This window comes from Electrona antarctica (assembly GCF_951216825.1).
Source record: "Electrona antarctica genome assembly, chromosome: 22".
NCBI lineage: Eukaryota > Metazoa > Chordata > Actinopteri > Myctophiformes > Myctophidae > Electrona > Electrona antarctica.
Window position 1 is genome coordinate 14,690,374 of NC_136805.1, and position 10,351 is coordinate 14,700,724.

The window sequence follows — 10,351 nt, forward strand, 5'->3', positions numbered from 1 at the left end:
GTAGCGTGAGGCAGCTTGATGTACAAGTACACCCCCTGGACATGACGCTAGTATGTCGCAGGGACTTACCCCCAATCCAACCCTTGATGCTGAGTGTCAAGCAGGGATGCACTGGGTCCCATTTTTAGAGTCTTTGGTATGACCCGGCCGGGGATCGAACCCCGACCTCCCAGTCTCAGGGCGGACACTCTAACCACAATGTACTGTGTGTACTGTATCATAAATGTATGTATTATCTCAAATACAATAGCTGTCCGGAACTACTCTACAAATTAATAGATTGAATAGAATGCAATTATCATGACAGTGTCATAGCAAGGCAATTGTTGTTTATACAGCACATTTCAACAAGGCAATTCAAAGTGCTTTACATAAAACATTCAGTGTAAGACAAAGTGCAAAAGGAAACAATTAAATGCAATTAAAACAGTTTTTAAGATAGATATAATAGTTCTTGCTATTTCATTCCCTGTAATATCTATTTGGCATATTATTTATTATACATATTTTCATGCATACAGGCAATGAATGAATTGAGACAGCACCTTGATGCCAAAATATACATTATATAAACAATATACATAGATATTTATACTCAATAAATATCTTTGTTTCAATCCAAGCGTTGTCTGGAGCTTGAACTTGGAGGCTATTTAATAATGACACCAGGACATTATTATTATTAAATTGTTTTTATTGTTTTTTCTACACACAAGACATACCAACATACATACTGTATATACACCACTAGACTACACATAAGCATACAATACATTAAGAACGCCTTGAGAAAAATAAGTAAATAAAAAAAGACTGAAATACAGGACCAAAACAGACACACAATAAAATAAAGTAAAATAAAAATATAAAGGTAATAAGGTTATATCATATTGCATCACATTACAATGTTCTTAAACAGACCGTCACTTGCTATACAAGAATAAATACACTATTAGACAGCTGTCCTACACCTGAACATCCTCAGCTGGGTATTTTTGTTTAAAATAGTCCAAAAATGGCTGCCAAACCTTATAGAATTTCTGGGCGGAGCCCCTGGTGGAATATTTGAGCTTCTCAAGTTTTAGGTGTGCCATCACATCTCCGACCCAGGCACCCAGCGTCGATGTGATGGGGGAATAGCTGATTTCCAATTGAACAGAATAAGGCGTCGGGCCAATAGGGAGGAGAAACCAGGACATGAGCATAAAAATACACACAGACTTGTAAGGTCATGTAATCTAATCTACCGGTAATGTTACGTGTGATAGCTGACCATTTTGAAGTGCTTCACTGCCAGTCTAATCTCACACCAGAGTATATACACTCAGAGTTCAATTCTCTCTTCTTAATTTTTTTCTTTCCTTTAGCTTTCCTCGCAGGGAAGTCCAATGCTGCATAGTTCACTTCTTTAACAGCATCGTCATCATCCTGGGGGAATACAAAATGTATACCAGAGATCAGAATCACTTTAGTCGTGTCAGAGTCGTGATTAAATCATTCCATTTGAATGAATAAAGACAGATACAACGGTATTGATTCTTGACTGACCATAACCCTGGCCTACACGATGCCTGAGTACTCGCAGTCAGGGAGAAGAACATATAATAAACAACAAGTATGAAACCTTTGACTGCGTTGGTATCATTGTAGGCGAGCTTTCTGAACTACTGGGTGGGCTGTTGTAAGACAACCATCCCACCAGTGCATTGATGAAACCAATTATGAGATCTGACAAGTGTACATGTATCAATAAAAAACTGGATTGGTAAGCAGGCAGTCGGTGTTTATATAGGTTAGGTTATATATAGTGTGAGTGTGTTCAGTTCATGTAGGAAACCAGTTCATGTGGGAAAAGTGGAATGAGGAGTGCTTGTTTTTGGCCGTGCGTCAACCCCCAGCTGGGGTTACCGTGCCGAACGGCAAGAGACGAGACCGGGTGGGAAGACAGGCTAGTCGTATTTTACCCCAGCCCCGATCACGCCTCGTTCCATTTTGCCCCATATATATATATACACATGGAACGAGGTGGAGCTATTTTTTAATCAGGCGGCAATTTTGAAAATGCTGGAATTCTGCGTGGCCCAAGGTTGATTATCAATTACAGTAGGGTGTTATGAAGCTCATCTGTGCCAAATTTCATGCTTGGATCAACAACTGAACCATCATGTCAATTTCCTGCCTGACTATTGCCAAACAGTATTTACTTGTATACTGGATTTGGTTACTTGAAAAATCATTAGGCCTACCTGTTCACTTGACTGATGGACAGCTGTCTGGTCATGACCAAGATGAGACAAAGGGTTCAGTGTTCCTACAAGTAAAAGCAGAAACCTTTATAATTCAGTGTTTCTGATGTTGGGACCCAAAAGTCTGTTGCGACTTACTTTTGGTTAATATCATGAAATATACTTTAGGAATAATGTGTTGGAGATTACCCATTGTGACTTTACAAATAATGGATTAAAAAAAATAAGCAATATATATATATATACATAATGGATTATAATGAATAATAGGAATGAAAGGAATCTATTTTACCGTGGCAATGTTCACAAACATTTTTTTGAGTTCTGGTGTAAATAAGAACAACAATCGCGATCACACAGCATGCCAGTAGTAACACCAGTACGACCAGGACAATGACATGAGGATCCAACTTCTGACCTGGAATCAGAGAGAAAACAATCTATCAAAACTGTTAACAGTTAAATATATTTACATATATTTACAACTATACATAACATGAATATGTATAATACCATATCATAATTGATTGTCTTATGAAACAAATTAACAATACAAGATTAATTCAATTACTGTCTTTTTAAATTGCGTTCAACTTTCAAGCCTGGAACTACAAATTTAAATCTCTTCATATGGTGAATTATTTAAATGCAGAACCTATACTGTAATGTCAGTGTTTGTATCATGTTTTTTAATTCCCTTCAGCTGAATACATGTTTCTCCTTTTGTTGCACTTTGATATTGTTTATTTATAGATGTGCCTTTTGCTTTTATATATATAAAAAAAGATCAGGTAGAGACATAAAATCTGAATATTACAATTTGTATATCTTCTTTTTTATACAATAAATACATTTTACAGTGTGCAGGTATAGCCAGGCATAGTCTTTTTTCTTGAATGTTTATCACATAGCTCCATCACTACTGTTATATATATATATTAATTTTAGTTATAGTTATAGTTTAGTTTAATAGCCTGAAAACAAATGCATATCCTACTTATTTCCAGCTTAACTCCTTTGCCAAAGAGTATCTCTCCACATGCAGCCACAGCACAGTAGTACATCCCAGCATCAGAGGAGAGGACACTGTCCTTGTAGAGACTGTAGACACATCTCTGTGGAGCAGAACCAGCCTCGGTTTCACATCCTCTACTCCTGGTCCAGTGAGATGAAACCATGCCAGGATGGGACTCATTTCGGAACCAGAACACATTGTGTCCTGATTGTCCTCCAATACACTGGGCACCTTCTTCTCTACTCCCAGACATAATCCAGCACTTGAGGGTCACCCTGTCTCCGAGTGGGACCAAGGTCTGGTGGATCGACCTCTCGTGGTCAGACTCTGTGAATGCAATAGAATAATATACAATAACCTGGACTGACAAGACACAATAGGCCTATGTATGTAATAATTGTTCATTATGTCAACAGTACAATTTAAGGCAGATAAGTGGTAAAAGTATCAGAAGAAGACCGATATAGGCCTATAGAGACTGAATGTGACATACTGTACCATTTACAACCAAATATGTGCCGATGTCATATTCCCAAGAATAGAATGATCCATGTTGACAGAAGTATGTTGCTTCATCATCTTTATTGACATTTCTGATTGTTAGAGTGTTTTGAGCATTGCTTTCGTTCACAATGAAGCGTGAGTTGTTAAACTGTCCATGAAAGACCGTTTGGTCAAACATTGAAGAAGAAATGTGTTGGGGCATATGTCCAAGACATTGCTTATACCAGTAAAGACGAGTTCCTCCATTAAATCCCGGGCATCGTAAGGTGATGCTTTCACTGATTTTGACAATTCTCAAAGGGATCTGCTGGGGAATCTGTGTCGTGACTGAAGATCAGGTAGCAGAACAATGGTTGTCCCGAGACACAGCAAATACAAAATAGAGAAAAAATGAGAATTATCAGTTTAAAAATAAATGCAAAAAAAAAGAAACAATTAGGTTGAACAATAAATCAATTAAATTAAAATCCAAAAACATAATGAGCCTTTGAATAATACATAAAATGCAGTTCAGTATAGTGTTTAATATTTTGATCTAAATATGGGTCTTACAGTAGAGCAAAATGGAAGATATACTTACACACTGTTCTAAGAAGAAGCAGAACAAACAATTTGTCAGTCATTGTGTTTTGACGGAAGGCTGCCTCAAATGAAAGGTTTAGTCTGATGATCAAGGTTTAGGTAGGATCAAGTAGAAAATGCATCATGTGACTGGGAGGAACATGAAAGGTACAGTATCATGGCCCAACCCTCCTCTGCTGCCATTGGGGTTTATAGTTACTTAGAACCACATTAAAGAATTAAGCTAGCAAATCGATCAAGAACAAAATAGATGAGATGAGTTTGATGATTTATACAAATGCGTATAAAAAACAACTTCTACAGAGACTTACATGGAAACCACTCATGCAGAACAGTTGTCTCGTCTGTGTTTCGTATGGGAGGATCAGGGCAGAATTAACCCCTATAGTGGTGCCCCGGGCTATGACCCGGTTCGGTGTCCCCGGGACCGTTTTGTCAGTGGAGGGTTGTGAGTCGTAGTCTACTTGCCAGCCCATCGAGCCCAATGTGAACACGGGCATTTTGAGTAACCTAAAGTTTTATGCTAGAAATGTTGAGTATGGATCCCCAGTATTTAGAAACAGTGCCTGTTGGGCACCGGCCTACTCGTTAATGATGCAAATTGGAAATGCATGGCCCACCCAGTTATACAATTTTTTATAACTCAGCTGCTCGGCCTGCACGCTGTTGTGCGCCACGCATTGGTTTGCGGTAGGCTCGGGAACCTTTCGGCATGTTGCAATGAACAAAGGTTGTCTGTAACTGAGTTAGAGTACAAAGTGACTGTGAAAGCGTGGAGCGTGTAAGTAATCAACTGGCAGGTGTGGGCAATTCCACAGGGGTGGGGAATTAGCCAAATGAAGGTTTTGGCGTTGGCATGTCTCTGTGTGAGCTTCTTCTTAAGAGCGAGGTCGCGCTTCTTAATACGGCACAGTTAAGAAGCAGGAGCTAAACTATATCTGGTGTCCGTGAGGTCATATGTAGAGTTGCTGGCCGTCTCCGTAAATGAAGATCTAGGTGATGATCCAGTCTTCTCCATGTATGGCTATCCAGGGTTTGATGAGGTCAGGGTCGTGATCTTCATATATGGAGATCCAGGTGATGATAGTCAGCTCCACATATGGAGATCCATGTGTTGTACCAACTTGGTTCATTTGAGGGTTTGATGAAATCAGATCAACATATGGAATGTCAGCACAGGTCAGCTCCAGGAAACCATTTTGGTGCTGTTACTGTAATTGTTTGGCACACAATGGTGGAGGTACCAACACATTCTTTTATTTTATTTTTTTTCTTTCCTTTTTTGTTTTTGTATGGAGGGATAGACAGTAGGCTGACAGGAAATGGGGAGAGAGATGGGAAGGTGACATGCAGCAAAGGCCGCCGGGAACGGGAGTCGAACCCACGGCACACTGCCAGACTGGATCACCAGCCAAGGTGCCTGGACCGCCAAGCCACGGCCCAGGCCAAGACTATAGGCTATATCTTGCGCCACCCCTTACCCCTTATCCCTAAACCTTTTTTTTACCATTTTTACTATTTAGAAAAATCTTTTAATTTTAACTTTGTTCAAATAGCCGATCTACAAGCTGTAGATTGGCTAACTATTTTAAAAGATTTTTCTAAATATCACACCCGTGTGAAGTGAGGGGCGCTCTTATCATTATACATCATCATACATAATCTCATGAACAACTGAATTGATGTGATTGGTTAGCCGATTTGTTCGTCTACATATGACGTACATTTTCCCTTCATTGTCAAATGCATTTAATGTTCGTGTTGCCACAAATTTACGTCATATTTGGCGGACATTTGACCTAATTTCTCCTTCCATTGTCAATGGCAAAATATTGAGAAGTGTGAGGACAAAAGCTGTATATAGGAGGGGCTAGCGCCCCTCAAAAATTCTATTTTATGTCTATGGGTATTTGGAGGCGTGGCCATATATGGAGTTATTTGTCAGGCATGCCCAACTATGGAGTATATGCAGATGTCATAACATAATTATGATGTCAGAACAGGCCAGCTCCATAAATGGAGATGTCCAGAGCCCATGGGCAGGGGCCCTGTCCAGAGCCCGGGCAGAGGCTTTTATGCTGGTTCTGGACAACCGGCGATCCGACAGACTTGACACCGGGCACTGCACTCCCTGTGGTGGTGTGGAACGCGTGTGTCAAATTTGAAGTCGGTTCAAATTCAAACTTGAACAGTTCTTGAGTTATGTGGATTACAGACGTACGCATGTACACACAGAGACGTGCTGCTTTATATTAGGATATTGTGCAGCCCTACTGTACATACTGTGTACTGTCACACACCCGCACGCACGCGCGCATGCACACACACACACGGACACAAGCACGCACACACACACACGGACGCACGCACACACACCACACGCACAGACACACTATCATGGTGAAAAACGTGCATTGTCATGTGACATGTGAGATTGGTCCAGTGAATAAAAACATTTAAAAAAATTAAGAAGTACATTGTGGGTGTATGGTATTTTTTCTCTATCACACTATCACTAAACACAGGTGAAATTCACCCGAACACCTGCCTGTAGAAAAAAACAGGTATGTGGGCAGGGAAACAAACCTACCTCTAAGATGTCACTGAGCATCATGAAGGTACTGAAAGACCCACCCACATCAGACATCAGCAACATTATGAAAATTGCAATTTCAATAGTGCTTCACACTAGTCCAAAGCTCGGGCCCTTATAATTTCTTTCTTTTTTCTTTCTTTTTTTTCTTCTTCAGGGAAGGCATATACATTTTAGTTGACCCTACTCCTGTATGTAATAATACTGTGTGTTCTTTTGTCTTCTTGCAGTACAATATGTGATATTGTTTCCATATCAATGTCTTGACATGGAAGAAAAGCCACATAGCAGCTCACAGATGTAGGTGGCTTTGACAGACCACCAAGGTTGTTCACGCTGAATGTTGGTATCAACAGGATGTGTAGCTCGCATGCATTTTGAGAGGCCTAAAATGGACTCATTTTAGTCAGTGTAGCTGACATCTTTCATTTTGGTTTCCAGGGCAGGACAGGAAAAGACCCCATCTTAAGTTTTGAACAGTTTCAACTTAACAGTTAGCGCCTTACTTGAAGTGAGCTGTGGGAATTTGCTAATAATGTACAGTTTCATAAAAGTATTGTGTATACCTATCTACAGTAGGCCTACATCACTAACAAGAGAATACAAATATATACAAAGTGTAGCTACAAACAGGACTATTTTTGCTTCACTCATTTTAAAGTATTTCATGGATATTTATAGTGCATTTTTCATTAGCTACTACTAATCTACTATGCACAATGAAATTAAATAAATAAATGAAAACTACTTCTCTACTCTGCCTCTCACTGCTAACAAAGCCAGTGCTTGAGAAAGAATCGGAGAAAATCACCCCCGTAAATTCACACCTTTTATCTCAGCTTCCCCTGTATCGTGTGGTTTGCTGGTGTGTATGTGTGTGTGCGTGCATGCATAAGTGTGCGCACAATCCGCACATGCATGCAAGCACACACGTGTGTGTCTACATCTGTGAATGTGTGCCTGTATTTGTGCATGTATACAGTATACATGCTCTTGATTAAAGGTTTGTGCATGAATGTAAGTTTGTGTGTATTTATCTGTTCATACAAAAACAATGTGCACCCACACACTATAGAGACTGTATCTGTACATGACTTGCTGTGTGTGTAACAGTCTCCTCCTAAATGTGCATCCCCTGTCAGGTGAAAAGAAGCGGCTTGAACTCCTCATGCAATGAAGGAAACATGAGGTTAGTCCATTGCTCTCCCCAGGTTGGCAGAGGGAGTGTAGTGCCCATAATTACATTACGGTAGGCCTAGATAATTGACACTGGGTGAAAAAATGCGGGATAAAAAAATGTGGCTTAAACCAAAGGTACAACTAGAAAAAGTGCCCCTCGGGGCACAGGTCCCCACCAGGCCAGGTCAGGTTGTGGCCTCCTGGTGGCGCTATAATAGGCCAATGAGAAAAGGGTGCCATTTCTTCTTATGCCTTTGATGGCAATTGGATGATTTGAGGCATTTTGATATATTCCTCAGCCTAGTAGGAATGTGCGTGAAAGATTTCACGTAAATTGCAAGATGTGTTCATGATTTGAGGCTTTTTGTTAAAAACAGGCCAATCCTGCAAACTTTGAAAGCCAATGGTAATCCAGTCTGGTACCAGACAGTGGCCTTGTGGTTAGAGTGTCTGCCCTGAAACTGGGAGGTCGGGGTTCGATCCAGAGGCGGTTCTGGACAACCGTGGGTCCGACTGACTTGACACCGGGCACTGCACCCCCTGCTGTGGTGTGGAACGTGTGTGTCGAATTTGAAGTCGGTGGGGCTAACAGTTCTCGAGTTACGTGGATTACACACAGACACACAGACAGAGACTTGATGCATTTATAGATAGAAGATACAGTAGATATAAGATAAGATATTGAAGAAACTGATTAATGTGTGTACCGTCACTTTAAAAGCGTAATTTTGTTTCCCCTGACAGTGCTTGCAGGTATAAATACACATTTAAGCCCAAACCACACCAAAGGGTCGCGTTGTTGGGACAAACCGGTTTTTAAGGTAAACCACACCAATGCAACTCAATGAGTTGCATTGGTGTGGTTTACCTTAAACAACGTTTTGTCCCAAGACTCCCAACGCGACACTTTGGTGTGGTTTGGGCTCGACATGTTTGTGCCAGCGTGTGCGATTAGATTTATATTATTGATCGCCTCTTGTCTTGATTGTTTAAACATGACGCCATGGGCCGCTATGCTCGATAACCGACTTGATAAGCCCAAAGCTTATTGATATTGGGTTCTTTCGGGTATCGGGTTTCGAGCTCCATCCCTAGTGATGACACAAAGCTAGAGTGCTGTAGGGGGACGTGGTTGACCGGCACACCTTAAGGATTTTGTCTACTTTGTCGGTGCACCATGTTTCCTTCCGGACCGAAACACAGGAAACAGGTAGTGACACCCGAAAAACAGAGCAGAACTCCAACCTAACAATCATCAGCTAGAAGGTAATCCAATTCATTTCACTCTACTCACCGGGGACAATAAAGTTCTGTAGTAATCTACGTAATCTAACAACTAAGACCTTCTCTTATGGAGGTCCACAGCTTAATATGTTTAGGAGTCCTTTACATGAAAATGTTTGAGAACCCCATTAGGTTGGCATTGGTGTAAATACAATATTGTTCCTATCAAACGTAATTTGTGTGTGTGTGTGTGTGTGTGTGTGTGTGTGTGTGTGTGTGTGTGTGTGTGTGTGTGTGTGTGTGTGTGTGTGTGTGTGTGTGTGTGTGTGTGTGTGTGTGTGTGTGTGTGTGTGTGTGTGTGTGTGTGTGTGTGTGTGTGTGTACCAAACAACTGTGATGAACTTCAGACAATAAACAGGTTGTCAGTTAAAACGGTTTATTGAATCAAACTATTTACAAAGTAAAGTAAAGACAATTTAACAAAAACAACATAAATCAGTGATTATAGGCTATAGTAGCTTTGAGCCGAATGCGAACAAAAATAAAAGCCTGGGTACCGAGGTCACCAATGTAGCTACAACATCTGAACGGAAGGAATCTATCTCTTACGTAGGATACCTGCCTGTACAAAAGACCTGCCTTTAATTGTACCTGCCTGTACAATAAAGACTACAATAAAGACTACCCTGAAACCTAGTATCCAGGGAGTGTATGTGAATGGAAAATAAAGACCAGTTATTTTTTCACCTAAACATCATTGATGTTCATTGTTTAGTCTTACAATGCCATTGGTCATGATATTTGCATATAAATACCCCCCACAAAGGCAGAAATTCACACATCTTCAAAATCTCTGGACAATTTTTAACCTTTAACCCTGAAAAAAGTAAGTAAAATGCCTGTAATATATATTTTTTGTGATCATTAGAATGTCTAGAACATGTACATTTATTATTGTGACAGATATCCCCCAAATGTAAATTATTTTTTAAACATATTTTCCTCTGC